The sequence below is a fragment of the Canis lupus genome, chromosome 23, assembly GCF_011100685.1.
Source record: "Canis lupus familiaris isolate Mischka breed German Shepherd chromosome 23, alternate assembly UU_Cfam_GSD_1.0, whole genome shotgun sequence".
Taxonomy (NCBI): Eukaryota; Metazoa; Chordata; class Mammalia; order Carnivora; family Canidae; genus Canis; species Canis lupus.
Genome location: NC_049244.1, coordinates 42570332 through 42584526, shown reverse-complemented (window position 1 = coordinate 42584526; position 14195 = coordinate 42570332). Strand labels below are relative to the sequence as shown.

At 34.8% G+C, this 14195-nt stretch overlaps 1 long non-coding RNA gene across 2 annotated transcripts in view; it reads left to right on the top strand.

The window, feature by feature from the left end:
- Positions 1-8616: 8616 nt before the first annotated feature.
- The window catches only part of LOC102152800, a 41290-nt gene continuing 35711 nt past the window's right edge, over positions 8617-14195 (top strand). For both annotated transcript variants that reach the window (XR_005376733.1, XR_005376734.1), the window contains exons 1-2: positions 8617-8742; positions 11525-11654. This is a non-coding gene — a long non-coding RNA (uncharacterized LOC102152800). The remainder of the gene's footprint in view (positions 8743-11524; positions 11655-14195) is intronic.

Sequence of the window (14195 nt, the reverse complement as noted above, 5' to 3'; positions counted from 1 at the left end):
AAATAGAGTCCAAACAGATAAAAGAAGAAATCTAAGAAAAATTATAATGCTTTTTTTTTTACAAGAGCATTCTTCTGGCACTAATCTTATAAAACCTTGTGATCTTTTGCCTCACTACACTGTCCTTCTATTTCTTCTATTATCTCCTACGTTATCATTTAAATTTTCATATTTTATTTCAGCCTTCCCAGAATAATTGGCAGCTCCCTGATTGCCACACTTTAAATTTCTTGAAACATGAAGAGTTTCTATTAGAGTAGGCATCTGATAAATCTATGTGTAATTATAAATCCTCTATCATCTATTTAAAAATTATTAAAGGTTACACTTGAATAGTTAAAATGTATTGAATATTGTCTGTGCCCTAGGCATTGTGTTAAGGGTTTTATGTAGATTACTTAATTCAGCCCTAAAAATAACATTTATGTACTAAACAATTTCGGTAATAATATCTAATAAAAGATATAATTTAAGTAACTTAATCAGGATCTCGCAGTTATCTGTGGTAGATAGAGATAGGATTTTGAACCCAGAATTTGGATACCAATATCTTACAACTTTATACTGAGTTCACCCCTCTTAATCAATGTTCTCACTTTCACATAAATGACCTGAGGAGTTTGTGAATTACACTAATACTATAATTCAGAAATGCACAAAATACATCTTTGGAATTAGTTTTCAGGATGTTTAGCTGTACAACCACAAGCAGTAAGAGACTGTTCCGCACACTTACAGAATGATTATGAGTTTCATCCTGTGTTTTGAAGCATGTAGGGCCTGAGCTTTTCCTTTTCCAATTCCATTGCTAGGCCTGTTGGATGTAGCCATTCTACTCACTGGGCCTACCATTCCTCATCCTCTGAATGGATCTATGGCAAAAGCTACCTGTTCTCCCAACTTCCTCTTCAGGAGCCCCAGGACCCAGCCAGCCACTATAGGTGTTTAAGATTCCTTTCCATTGACTGCTACTTTCTTTTCTTTGTACATGTTTCAGTGTTTTTTGTTTCATTCAATAACCAATTCCAAACATCTGTTTTTATCTAAGAATTTATTGATTATGACCCATGAAATATAACTCATCTTAGTGGTCCATGGGATGCAATGTGCTATTATAAGGTAGGAAAGAAAAGTATTCAGGATAGATAGAAGGAATAGCTCCCTAAATCCTTTTCTCCAATATTCTTTTCTTCTAAACATCTGATTTAAAAAATGATTAAAAATGATTTAAAAAACATGAACATGATTCTCTCCCATGTAAGACCTCAAATGGGCTTTTTTCCTCCTAATGGGGGATAACCCAGTCATGTCCAGCTCCTACTTGCAAAAATGATGCCACTGTTATTTTCGGTCCAGTATCTCTGAGTAATATATTTTCCTTTAGTTCTACTATGATTTTCTCATGAGATTGTGCAACCTATCTAGTAAAGACACACACACACACACACACACACACACACACACACATATATATGACATATATATATGACATACATATAATTGTGAAACTGATCTAGTAAAGACACACACACATATATAATTGCCAATTATATATATATATATATAAAATTGCCATTCAAAACATCATATGTACAAAAAAGAGAAAAAATAATAGAGAATTTTAAATATCATATGTTCAGCAAGCAAGGAATGGACTATATTCCTCGTTGCTGAAAATAGCCAGAAAGGCAGAGCTTGTATTTCTGACTTAATTCCTCTACTAGCTATTTCATATTTTCCATATTCAGTATCTGCTTTTCAGAGGTTTTTATCTATCAAGAGTGATTCAAGTTATTATTCCTGATGGTTCAGAGCTCCTAGTAGGCCCTGCCAATATAGGGATGCCATATTTCTTACTTCTTGAGAAGTTAGAATTAGCATGTATTCAACAGGAATTTCCTATGCTTACTCCATTTAGTCCTGAGAGTTGGGGTCAATCATCTCAGCCATAACAGTGAAATATACTGCTACAAGTTCTACAGTCCACTGGGTAGGGTCCTATTCTCCACTCTCCAAGGCCCCACTCTTGGGACTTGACATCATAATGGGACTGTGACATCATAACTTTTACTTTCATCAGGTGACCACACTTTGCTAAGAGCTAGCTATAATCTACTCTCCAGTTTCCTTTTTCCAAATTGAAGAGGAGCTCCACATGAGGTCCCCATCTATGGTACTGAGTTATGATAGGAAAAGATACTCTGGGAGTGTAAGCAGTTCCCTAAAGGACTTATCCATACTTTTCAGAACGATTCAAGCAAGGACCTCTTTATGGCTAATCAGATCACATAGTACCAAATTCAAGATGGACAGCTCAGGTCAGTTGGTCAGCTGATCTCCTAAGCTCTGTCTAACCAAAACTCTGTCCAACCAGAATTCCATTTATCACATGACTCTCGCTATTTCTCTAACAAGAAATAACTTGCTGGAGAGGATATAGCCTACTTCCAAAATCCTGGTGATGTTTGCTGTGAATGCTCTACCAGGGTTTTCTTCTTGACCCATCTAGGACCTCAAGATGCTTTTAGCAGCATTGGCTCATTAGATCAAAAGAAGTGGCAGAGCTGTTCAGATTGTGGTCTAGACCAGTTGGGTTGCATGCTTCTTCTGAGCCCCACTCAACTTTTGATCACTTGGCAAAGGACTTGGAGGAAGACACTTATAGATTATATATGTTGCTATCAGAATCCAGGTAACTGACTAGGCATTGTTCCTCGCTCTTGATGTTGTAGGACGCAAAGTACAATGAGGAAGAGGAAGATTATTCAACATGTTTAACGAACTGAACCCCAGAAAACTCTATGATATGGTGTTTGACATTTTTTTTTAAATAGACCACATTCACTTACTACTTCCTGCTCTTTAGATCATATTACAATGATGGCATCAATATAGTGTATTAGCCTGATGTTCTGTGGAAAAATGTGATGGCTGAAGAATTTAGCTGGAATGTTTTTTATCCTTGATATAGAATATTTTATGTGTACTGCTGTCCCCTTAAGATGTTTTTCTAATTTTCTGTACATGAGAAGGAGTGTACTCCATGTACTTACCAGTTGAATGCACACCAAGTACCAGAGACACTTTATTTTCTGTAGTTAGGCGCCCTCATCAGGAACAGCAGTAGCATGAGTCATAACCTGATCAAGTGAAAAAATCCACCATCTTTCTTCAGGTATCACCAGTCATTTTAATTAGCCAGAATAAGGATCAGAAATATGATAGGACTCAGTAAATCTCAAGTTTCCACAGCCGTAATGGTAATAATAATAATCACTTTAATACTCTCAGAAGTGTGTTACAGTGTTCGACTCACTGCTGTGATAGTAAAAGCCAGGCCCAGCAGTTTTTGTTTTACTTCTTACTATAGTAGCCCTTGTTCCCAGTACCTGGAAGCCAGTGTAGCAGTTTTGCAAAGAATATGACTATAGGTTCAAACCATGAACAAAGTAAATATGGAAACAACCACAGAATGGAATCTGGCCCACAGATTGCTGACCATGAGATTAACTTATTTTGAATTAACTTATTTTGAATTGATTATTTGGATTAATTATTTTAACTTAATTAATTATTAATTATTTTAACTTATTTTGAATTATTTTAAATAATTATTTTAACTTAATTAATTATTAATTATTTTAACTTATTTTGAATTAACTTCTTTTGAATTATTTTTTTTTGAATTGGCAGTCATTTATCACATGACTCTCACAAGCCCTTAAGACTGGTTGCAAGTTTTGGTCTGGATGCTCATGAATAGCATTTTGTTAGAGCCAGTCCATGGTTAGTTCTCCTTTGCTAGAGCACAGAGACCAAAGAAAGTATTCATAATTGCTCTGGGGAAGTTTAGGGAAAAGCCCAAATTTAACCCCAATCTATTTAAGGAACCAAATAAATCAACTTTGTGGAACAAAAGGCGTACGTCTTATAATCAAACTGTTTTCTTATAACCAGCTTGAAATTATTTTTCCTTTAGAGGACATATGTACTCTTTAACAATAGGATTCAAACAAAATAGAATTAGACAAAAGACAAACAGAAATTTACTGAAAAGATGAAAAGACTATTCACCAGGAATAGTAACAGTAAACAGTAAACAGTTATCTATATATGTATTTATATTTGTTAAAAATTATAGAAATTTTAGCAGTAAACAGTTATCTATATATGTATTTATATTTGTTAAAAATTATAGAAATCTCAGGCTTACACTGAATCAAAGAGAAATGAAAGAGATAAAAAACAGCCATTATAAAATATCCTTTCTACATTCTTCCACTTAAAAATGGTAAAAATATTAGCACAATGTTGTAGTTACGAATTTTTAAAAAATGCACTCTTGGGGCACCTGGGTGCCTCAGTGGTGGAGCATCTGCCTTTGGCTCAGATTGTGATCCCGTGGTCCTGGGATTGAGTCCTACATTGGGCTCCCCTCAGGGAACCTGCTTCTCTCTCTGCCTATGTCTCTGCCTCTCTCTGTTGTCTCTCATGGATAAATAAATAAAATCTTAAAAAAAAAAAAGCACTCTTATTTTTAAAACTTCAAAACATTAAATAAATCAAAAGTATTTGGGAAAAATATCTGTCTTTTGAAATTCTTAATATCTGCCTTACTCTCTTGTGTGTGCATGTGCTCACTCTCTCTCTCAAATAAAATTTTTTAATGGACTACCTTGAAAGAATTAGCTCCACCTACTAAATCTGAGTTGACCCTACCCTTTTGTTGACTGATGGCACAGGTGAGATGGCCATGTCAGAAAATTTAAAGCAAAAAAAAAAAAAAAATTAAAAAGAAAAAGAAGATTTAAAGCATAGCTCTTCTCCATGTGGCTCAATATGACCCTATAATAGGCAGACTGGATATATTTCCCCAGACAAAGAGAACAAAGGCAAAAAGAAGCAATTGAGACTATATTAAACTAAAAACATTTTGCACAGGGAAGGAAGTCATCAACAAAACAAAAAGTCAACCAACCTACTGAATGGGAAAAGATATTTGCAAATGCTATGTCTAATAATGGGTTAATACTCAAAATACATAAAGAACTCGTACAGCTCAACACCACACCGACACAATCCAATTAAAAATGAGTAGAGGACTTGAATAGAGATTTTCCAAAGAAGACATACAGATAGCCAAAAGAGACATGAAATGATGCTCAACAACATTTATCATCAGGGAAATGCAAATCAAAACCAAAATGAGATATTACCTTACCCCTGTCAGAATGACTAGAATCAAAAACACAAAAATAACAAATGTTAGTAAGCATGTGGAGAAAAGGGAACACTTGTGCACTGTTGATGAGAAGGTAAATTGGCACAGTCACTGTGGAAAACAGTATAAATGTTCCTTAAAACCTAAAAATAAAAATACTACATAATCCAGTCAATCTACTAATGGGTTTTTATCCCCCAAAACCAAAAACACTAATTCGAAAGTATGTGCACCCCTACATTTATTGCAGCATTATTTACAATAGCCATGATACTAAAGCAATCCAAGTATCCACTAAAAGACAAATGGATAAGGAAGATGTGGTGGAATATTACTGTGGAATATTACTCGGCCATAAAAGAGAATGAAATCTTGCATTTTGCAGCAACATAGATAGACCTAGAAAGTGTTATGTTAAGTGTTGGAATTAAAGGATTTTTAGAACAGAGGCTGAGAAAAACCAATACCACATGATTTTTACTTATATGTGGAATCTAAAAACAAAACAAGTGAACAAACAAACAAAAAAGAGAAACAGACTCAAATATAGAGAACAAACTGATGGTTACCAGAGGTGAGAGAATGGAGGGATGGGTGAAATAATTGAAGAGGACTAAGAGATTCAAACTTCCAGTTATAAAATAAATAAGTCATGGGGATGAAAAGTACAGCATAGGAAATATAGTCAATAATTTTGTATGATGACAGTGGTAGCTATACTTCTCATGGTGAGTATTTTGTAATGTATATAATTGCTGAATCACTAGATTGTACACCCAAAACTAATATTTTATATGTCAACTATACTTCAATTAAAAATTTAAAAATAAAAAAATGTAAATTGTCATGAGGAATCTTAGTGAGGGGGTAAAAATATTCTAAGACTAATTTATGGTGGTAGTTTCACCACTCTGTAAAGTAAAATATAAAAGTCATTCAGTTGTACACTTAAAACGTGGGCAAGGAAGCTGAGGCTTAAAGAGACTAAGCACCAGGAATCTGTAAGATCATTCCTGAAACATGGCTATACTATTCCCAGTCATCCGATTTTGAGAACTCTACTATTCACATGAAATAACTCACCTAACTACTACTTAAAGAAAGTTCTTGACTCCATTCTCGGCCTTTGCTTCTTTAGAGCAAACATTTTTGTCTTCTGTGGCTAGACACAGACTGGAAATGCCAGAAAGAGTGAGGTTCAGTAGCCTCTGGGATGCTTGAACTGAGCTTTTTCCATGAGAGACCATTTCAAGATAGGATTTGTTTGACGGTCAAGGAACCAGATCCAGGGGGATGACACAAGCATGAGTGGAGAACAAGTGTCACCTGTCTTCCATTGGGGAGGGGAAAAATGGGCAGGGTACAAAGTTCAAACTAGAAAGTAGAAAACAGATTCTAAGTGACAGGCAAAAGACTGAATTTTCTCTCCATTCTTTTTAATATGAGAGGGAATGGGTTGTTAAGTGTCTTCTCTCCAAAGTAAGGACTGATTTTCAGTATGCAGAAAAGGAGGCCCTGGGTAGACTCTGTAGTCCTCACAGCTTGCTCCAATTTTTCATCCATGCAGAGTTCGCTGGTCAAATTTTCAATTATTTTTTAGTGCTCTGTTCTAAAAATCCCTAATTCCAAGAAAATGAATATTCAAGAGAACAATAGTTTAAAAAATTCCAAATATTCAGTTTCAATATGAAAACAATTTTGAATTAGCTCTAAATTGGTTCAAGTTGTTTACAATCTGTTGAACCAGTTGGAGTCAGTATCCAAAACAAAAAGGAGAGAATCTACTTTAAACTATCCTAACAGTTTTTTAAACTAAGATTTCATTAGTTCATTCATTCAGTCATTCATTCATTCATGAGAGACATAGAGAGAGTCAGAAACATAGGCAGAAGGAGAAGCAGGCTCCATTCAGGGAGCCTGATTTAAGACTCGATCCTAGGACCCCGGGATCATAAAGGCAGATGCTCAACCACTGAGCCACCCAGGTGTCACTCTCCTAACAGTTTTAAGCCAATTTTGAAAGCTTCAATGTAGTTTGAATTTATTAGCACAGACATAAAAAAAAAATCCTCTGACAAATTAGAATTGATAGATTATTTGAATTTCATTACTGAATTATTTCAGCAGAATCCTATTAGCTCACTACTCCGAGGTATAAATTACTATCATATTAGTTTTCTTAAAATGCATCCTTCATTGAGTGTATACAAGATATACCCTAGGCACAGATAACAATTTTGTCCCTCAAATTATTAATTTTGATCCCTCATAGATAACAAAACTAAAACTCCATCTCATTGGCTCATGAAATTTTTGTCACACTCTGAACTCAGTCTTAACTTCCTTACAGTTTTTTTTTTCCTTACAGTTTTAAATAATTTTTTTTTATATATCCTAGCTATTTTGATCCACCTATTCTTCAAATACATTTGAAATTTCTTTTCTTTGAGCTCACAATTTGATAAACCTACAGAGGCATCTTTTAATTTTCAGACCCATCAAAGTCATTTTTGATGTAAAGAAAATGTTTTGTCTGTTTGGTTGCCTGCCATTGATTCCTTCTTTTTTTGGGTAACACACCCTGAGTTCATTTTGGGGAAGCACTACCTGCCGCCCTTTTATTCCTTTCCTGCCATAAAAATTGGGTCACAGATAAGCCCATGACTCAGTCAGAGCCAATCAGAACTAATCCAGGATTTGGGCTGGAAACAAAGGTGTTCTCTCACTCTTTACTTGAACCCCGAAGAATATGGTTGGAATTACTCCCAAGAAAGGAAGTATATTTGAGGAAACAGAGCAGAGAGATGAGGGAAAAAAAAACATCCTGATAACAGTGTTTGAAACTTGGTTCAAAAACTATACAAGAGCCGATTATTTTATCATTTTCCTCAAAAATCAATTTGCATTGTTTATCTTGTCACTTATCTCCATTCGCCTCTTCCATTCAGAAGCAATTCATTCTATTCTGTTCTTTCATAGAGCCAAGAGTTTAGAGCAGTATCTATGAAGAGCATGGGACCTAAATCACCTTACATATAATGTCTATTTTAATGGAAGGACATTCAAATTACACAAAATATTCTGCATTTTTCCTAACAACAACAACAAAAAACCCCAGACATTCTGTGTGTGCTTTAAAAAGGTCAGCAGTACTAAGAGATTTTCTCTTAACTTCACATCAAAGTGCAAATCCAGTTAATTCTATCACTGACTAGAAGTACAATGAAAACACATTTGTAAATGGATTCTATGGCCTGGTGTGTATAAAGCACTTTAAGGATGTCTCATAGTGCTCCAAATCTTCCCTGACCTCAGTTTAATACTAGAGATGACCTTTACATTATGTGCACAGCTCTACCAGTGATGTCACAGTCTATCTACTGGGTCACCAAAAGAATGCCAAGGGAGAGAATAGTTTCTGGTAACTGTGTTCACCCACTGTGCATCAAAATGGACAGCGTTAAGGTGTCATCTACAAACAGATTATCTTCCATACAAGAAGCAGAGATTGATTTGCTGGGGTAGTGTATTTTTTCCTCTAAAAAAGAATTATTGTACTATATGAATTTAAAAAAATAGATTTTTTTCCTTCTTATAAAACATTTATTTGAGAAAGCCCAAACAGACCATTGCAAAGCAAGAGTGAAATGATTTTCAAACTTCTCAATTTTGTGTAAGGTGAAAGATAAAGATTTACTTAATATTATAGTAAGTTTCCTAAGATGGTTCCTTTATGGAGTAAAGTTGCCGAGAAAAAAAATTTCCTAATAAAAAATAACTTGCTTTAATATGTAATAATTCTCATTTGTGTGTTGCATGTTTGTGTGTGCTCATGCTCAGGATAAAAATCCTAGGTTTAACATTTTCTGATATACAAATTCATTAAGCTTGTACTAAAGACGAGAGAGAAGGTTTCATGGAAGCATGGATGGTTTCTCTGGCCAGTGGTCCCTGAACAAGGAATCCTCATTGAGCATGGAGAAACATGGACCATTATCACTTGGATCTTCTAAGTTTTGGATCCTAAAGGCAGAATTCATGAAGACACTTTTAAATTAATACCTTACACTCTGTTTTATAACTCCTGAAATCTCATTTTCTGAATTTAATATTTATATAAACATTTCCAAACTGTTTTCATTTCACAATTTAAAAAGAACCCATCTACATAGTTGTAGTAACATATATAAACAAGATTTTGAAGTGTTACCAATCATCATTAAAATTCATAAGTTGCAAGGAATAATATTTTAATTGAGTCACAGATTATCATTAAAATTGTTCAGGTAAAAAAAAAAAAACAAAAACAAAAACAAAAAAAATTGTTCTATTTTTTCGCTCTTCCAGATTAGATTCCAAGTAATTTTTGGTTTAAATCTTTTTGTTTCCTTTGTAAGCATATACAGATTAATTAGACTGATTTTGGCTAAACATCTGGATAAATGTCACATTTTCCCAAAGGGACCTATATAGGTAAAAAAAAAAGGGGGGGGGGGAGTCTGCTCTTAGTACACTCCACAATAACAAAGTCATATGTGGTTTTAAACAGCTGGTGGAAACATGTTGTCATAAAAACATCATATACATTATTATTACTTCTTGGCTAGCAGATATTTAGATACCACATTTAAGTACTTTCTAGTAGTTCCTCATAAGGGCAATTTCTCTTGAGATGAATAGATAAAAGAAAAGAGAAGTAGGAAAGAAGAATTATTAATGTTTGCTTACTTTCAAAATTTACATAAAATATTTTGGTACTGAGCTCCTGTTATCTATTGAGTGCTGTTGAAGATTTCATGACATTAAGAAAGCATCGGCTTATGGAGTAGTTCTCATCCCTTATGATGTTCAGGTCCCCCAGGGGAACTGAGTCAGCCTTAGAGAGAGAGAGTATACAAAGGGAATTCAGGACCTCTAGGTAGCTGACCCAGAAAGCAACTGGGTAGAAAGGAAAGAATGTGAGTTAGTTTGGTCTTTAATGGAATTCTGGCTCCTTTAGTTATTGGTTGAATGCCATTAGGCTACAGACCTTAACTTCTCTGTGCCCCTTTAGTTTTATTCAGTGTAAAATGACAGTAATTTTACATGGCAAATACCACGGAAAATTCAAATGACAAATATTTCAGAAGACAGAAGAAATATAGGACAAATTTATGAAATACTTTCCACAGAGTCTGACTTCTATGAGACTTTAAATTACTATTTTCTCCTCTCTGATAAAGAAGACAATAAAGGCATTGCTGGCTATTTAGTGAAGAAAAATCTTAAAATCTTAAGACCTCTAAATGTAACAGAAATAAAGTCATTTCCCTAGATGAAGTGTTTTCCATTTTTATAAAAGTATCAACCAGTATTTATTGAGCTATTGTCCATCATAATTCCCATACCCTAGGTGTTTTAGCTTTAATTAAAAGAATGAAAAGATCTGGTTCCTCCTACTTTGCTCTGTTTATGATATAATTTGAACAATGGAAATTGCATAAAATGGAATGCAATTATGGCAAAAGATAAATAATAAATTGTAATGATATCTTTATATGGAAGCAATATTAATAGATCTGAAGATTCTATCACCAGACATTCAGATGATTTTATCAAAGGTTGTAAACATGTATAGGTTGTTTTCTATAAACTTTACACAATGCTAGGTGTTATGTGCCCATTATCTTCTGTCAATCCTTGTGATGATCCTTTGCAGTAGTTCTTATTATTTACATCTTAAACCAAACAATTACTTCAAACTAAGGAATCCAGATCTTAAAGAAATTAAACAATTTATACAAAGTCATATGGTTAACAAGGGATGAATCTGATATTCTAAATCAAGTTACTCTTTCACTGAAGTCCATGTCTTTCTTAGCCACCCTACCCCTATAGAGTGCCAGTGTCTTTAGAGGGTTTTTTTTTTTTTTGCCACCATAACTTTAGGAAGGTCTTTCTCATATCATGGGTGTCTGTGCAGCCTTTTCTGCCACATAGATACTGAATGAGTTGTGGCCAGAGAAGAGTTATATAGAACAGTGATTACTATTTCAGAAGCAGAGGACCCTACATACCTGAGTTGTCAAGTAGAATGAAGAACTGGTTATTCCATATATTCAGTATTTTAAGTGGCAGTTGACCTCCAAAGCCAACACCCCAAAGCCCATTTAGTCTAAATATAGCAGAATTACATTACTAATGGTGATATTTCAACCACTGATGACTTCCTCCTTTTCTCTCTTACTCCTTTTAATCTTTTCTCAATATAAAAGCCAGAGGTATTACTTTAAATCTCATTATATCTCTGTTGCTTCTTCAAAGGTTTTCCTTTGCTGTGTTTGAAGACCCCAATTCTTCATCTATTCTTCAAAGTACTCCATAAGCTGGTTCTCGCATCTCACATTTCCAGCATCATCTCAAACCACTCTTCCTCTTAGTCCATGCACTCCAGGTAACTTGGCCTTCTTTCAGATGCTTGAAACACATCAGGGCCTTTATACATGCCTCTGTCTAGAAATATATCCCCACTCCCCAACTTTTTCATAATTAACTCATGCAGAGCACAGCTTTATATCTCAGCTCAAATACCACTTTGAGGAAAACTGTTCCTGACCCACTATTCTAGATCTGTTGTATGCTTCTATAACTCCATGAACTTTTCCTCCATAGAGAGGAAAACTCCTCCATGAGAGTTTGGAATTACATTCTTGTGCAATTAATTGATTAGTATATTCACTACTAAACTGTAAGCTCCTTGATAAAAGATCCCTTTTGCTCAGCATTGTTTGAGCAAAAGGGATCCCTTGCTGTTTTAGTCACCATAATATCACCAATAGCCAGGAGAGTCCCAGATACAGGTAACCAAACTTATTTTTAGAAAAATAAAGCATATTTTTCTAAATTATATTTTTCATTATTTCTTTAATCTGAATAGATAGTAAAAGACTTAAAAACAAGACGGAAAGATTACAGAAAAAGAATAATGTATGTAGATAAGTTATTGGGGAAAGGGCGCAGCATATTAGGATATTCACATTTTGTTCTTTTTTTTTTTTTGGTCTTTTTTTAAAATAAATTTATTTTTTATTGGTGTTCAATTTACCAACATACAGAATAACACCCAGTGCTCATCCCATCAAGTGCCCCCCTCAGTGCCCGTCACCCATTCACCCCCACCCCTTGCCCTCCTCCCCTTCCACCACCCCTAGTTCGTTTCCCAGAGTTAGGAGTCTTTATGTTCTGTCTCCCTTTCTGATATTTCCCACACATTTCTTCTCCCTTCCCTTATATTCCCTTTCACTATTATTTATATTCCCCAAATGAACAAAAGAACACCCACTGCAAAGAAGACTCTTTCGATAGAGATGACGATCCATTTTATGAATGCCAGTTGACCTTTCTATCCCTAGTAATCCCAACTTAAGACCAATGGGTTCATGTACAGCTTGATCATGGCCTCATGAAAAGATGTTTTATAAATGGCTCAGCAGGGATGCCTGGGTGGCTCAGTTATTTCAGCATCTGCCTTCAGCTCAGATCATGATCTCGGGGTCCTGGGATTGAGCCCCACATCAGGCTCCCTGCTTGGTGGGGAGGTTGCTTCTCCCTCTCCTTCTGCTGTTTCCCCTGCTTGTGCTCTCTTACTCTATCAAATAAATAAATAAAATCTTTTTTTAAAAGGCTCAGCAAAAAATATTCTCATTCAACAAAACTTCTCTAGTAGTTGCCACTAATGAGTGGCCAACTTGCCATTAGCAAAGGCCAGAACGGAACTCAAGATATGGCACCTGAATTTTGGTGACCATCTGTCTGTTGATGACAAAGTGACTACATTGGATACTTGCAACATGGAGGGGTCCTTGGAGAGATGGATATTTGTTCTATTTGATTTTTTCTTTTCCTATCTGCTTTAGTTTTGATAGAACTGTCATCTATGGACTTACTAAAGGCTTTATTTTCCATCATGGCATTCCAGATAATGTTGTTTCTGGCTAAGGAATGTATTTATTACAAAAAAAAAAAATCAATGGGCTCATGCCTGTGATACTCATTGCTGCGACAACATACCCTACTAGAAGCAAGTGGCCTTGTAAAACAATGGAACATGAAATAATTTGCTGGAGATTCAGTGATAGCTGAAGAACGAAATCTTGCAAATTTGGTCACTTTCCTACAAAATTCAGTGCATGCTTTGGACCAACAGTTTTTATGGCCAGTAATACAGATCTAGGAATAAACAGGTGGGAGTTAGAATGTCCTTTCACTTATAGAGTTAATAACTCACTTGCTAATTTTTTGCTTCCTATCTAGGGCCTCTGGGTTCTACTAGCTCAAAAATCTTAGTTCAAAAGGGAGAAAAAATTTCAATAAAGGACAAAAAATGATTTTTGAAAATGGAAATTGTGATAACTACCTGAGTATTTGGGGCTCGTCATGCTGATAGGCAAAGAAAGTAATCAACTGTATTGTAATAAATGGAAATTATTAACAGGAGAGAGCTCTTTGTATAGAAACCAATGTTATGTGAGATCTCTCAGTATTTCAGTACTCAGTGGTAAAAGTTAATAGAAGACTACATGTAAACAATAAAGGAAGGTTTACTTATTTTTAGACCTTGAGAAATAAAAGAAACAAATACATGTTCAGGTTGTTAAGTCATCCTACTTTGGAAAATCCTGCTCAGGTGGGATTAAAGGAATGGATAGTGGAAGAAGGAAATCATAAATCTCAAACATTGTCTTGTGATCAATTATACATTTGTTTCCTCCTTTTCCTATTATTTTAAATAAAGAGTATTGAGGATGAAACTATGACTGAACTAGAAGAGGAACTAACATTCTCCAAAAATAATTATAACCACTAAGACTATTTTCCTACTTTTTTTGTTGGGAGGAATGAAAGTGCCATCATTTATATGAGGAATAGTTGGGTCACATTAGTAAAAAAATATACTGCTACATTATTATTACTGTTCAGAAGTTTAAATATGGAA